Source organism: Aplysia californica, unplaced genomic scaffold (genome assembly GCF_000002075.1).
Source record: "Aplysia californica isolate F4 #8 unplaced genomic scaffold, AplCal3.0 scaffold00425, whole genome shotgun sequence".
NCBI lineage: Eukaryota > Metazoa > Mollusca > Gastropoda > Aplysiida > Aplysiidae > Aplysia > Aplysia californica.
The window spans coordinates 507,701-509,656 of record NW_004797695.1 but is presented as its reverse complement, the minus strand read 5'-3'; the positions used below and the strand labels follow the sequence as shown (position 1 = coordinate 509,656).

Below are 1,956 nucleotides of genomic sequence, written 5' to 3'. Positions count from 1 at the left end.
CTTCTTCTTCTTCTTCTTCTTCTTCTTCTTCTTCTTCTTCTTCTTCTTCTTCTCTTCTTTTTCTTCTTCCTCTTCCCCCCCCCCTTCTCCTTTCTTCCTTTTCTTTTTTCCACGAGGGAGGAGAAAGGTTGGAGAGTTCTACTGCATGGTAGGTCCTATACCTCTTTGAATCTTTGCGTCCTCTTGTTCATTTTTGTCTGTTGATCTTGATCTTTAATTGCGGGAAATGGCCGCAGTGTTGATGTACTTCTGACCAGATATCTCAAAAATTTTCTCAGCGAACGTCGAACCGCAAATAAAACCCCCAGAAAAACAACTCCGAACGAATTATATCCCCGCTTCTCACAAAAAACCCCATGAAAACATTAATTCTTCCTTGATTTTTCCTCCACGCATCTAACAACACATACCAGATAAAATCTCTATCCAGATAAAATACGCGATCCTCTTTAAAAAACCCTCGAACAAAAACTCAGTTACAAAACAGACGTCATATATATAACTTCACTGGCGCGGTGAATACCCCGACCATTCTTTCAAGACACTTGGGAGCCAGCGTTAAACGTTCCACTCCTATCATCCCACGGGGATGTTTGTACTTGCAGTTTAATCGGACCGCTATAAATATTATGACGGTGCACCTGCTATCAGACATACAGGCCAAGAAAAAGGAAAACAACATCCCCGGAATGTTTTGACGTGTGCAACTGTACGATACGCCGATTGTGATGACTCCAGCCCCCAAAATTGACTGAGTTGTCGAGAGGAGCAATTATTGTTCTACTGGGAATCGTTTCAAACCAAAGATTTCTCGAGGTAATGGGCACTTAACGTTCAAAGAAGTTGAGAAGAATAAGCACACTTAGGCATTAAAATTAGTATGCTAACTAGTAAATCAGACCTGTAACCCCCCCCCCCCAACAACAACAACAACAACAACAACAACAACAAAACAACAACCCCCCCTTAAACAGCAATGCCATTGAAATGTTCGAACATGAAATCTCCAGAAATCATTCTTACAAATCCTCTTAAAACAGAACGCAAAATTATTTATCAGCGGTGCTTTGCAGAGGGTTACAAATGAAGCTTCTCAGAAGAAATTCCAGTCTATTGTGCTACCTCTACGTCAAATCTGTGACGGTTATAAGTACTGAAGTCCATTTGGTTTGGACACAATTACAACTGAAGACCCGAGAACAACAACAGGGTTAAGTCAAATTTCCCTAAAATAGAGTTATGCATGTTATTCGAAAGCGGCGATAAAGGGCTATCTATCTACTAATAGCACTGGCGAAGCGCTATTCTGTTTCTACGCTCAGTTTTTCTAGTTCAGAGATGCGAAGCTTAAATACAACAACAAGGTCAAGTCTAGAAAAAAAAGTATGTTTAAGCCCTCTTTTCGGAAATTACTTTTAGATTCTACTGTATTTCGCGAATGAGGTTTTTGCTCATTTTCTCGAAATCATCTGAATATGATTTGACTTTGGTGTTCTCAGTTTTCAAGTTAAACATCAAGAGCACAGCTACGGTTACAGTATCTAAAGAGTCCGCTTACCTGTGGCATGGGATTTTTAATAAAGGAGAAACTATCAAAGCACATATCAAGCTTGATAGGATGTTGACTTTAGGGTTGTTTAGAGAAAGAGTCAAAAAGCCTGTAAGACCAAGTTTTGTTTCGCTTTTGCTTCCGATTGCTTAATGATATTTGTGTAAAGTGTTCGAGGGTGACTCTCTCTCTCTCTCTCTCTCTCTCTCTCTCTCTCTCTCTGGTGAAAATGGTGAAATGGTATGGGTTTAACGCCCCTATCAACACTATTAGGTTATTTAAAGGGTGGGACCTCCTAGTTTATCGTCCGAGCCAAGTGGGAAGTTCGCGTAAAGTGCCTTTCCCAAGGACACAACGTCGGACCGAGCTGAGGCTCGAACCCCCGAACCCACAATCTAACGATTGCG

The 1,956-nt window shown here is 41.0% G+C and overlaps 1 protein-coding gene across 1 annotated transcript in view; it reads right to left on the bottom strand.

Moving 5' to 3' along the window:
* The window catches only part of LOC101854887 (carbohydrate sulfotransferase 15), a gene marked incomplete in the record, with an annotated part of 86,637 nt that overhangs the window by 32,791 nt on the left and 51,890 nt on the right, over positions 1-1,956 (bottom strand).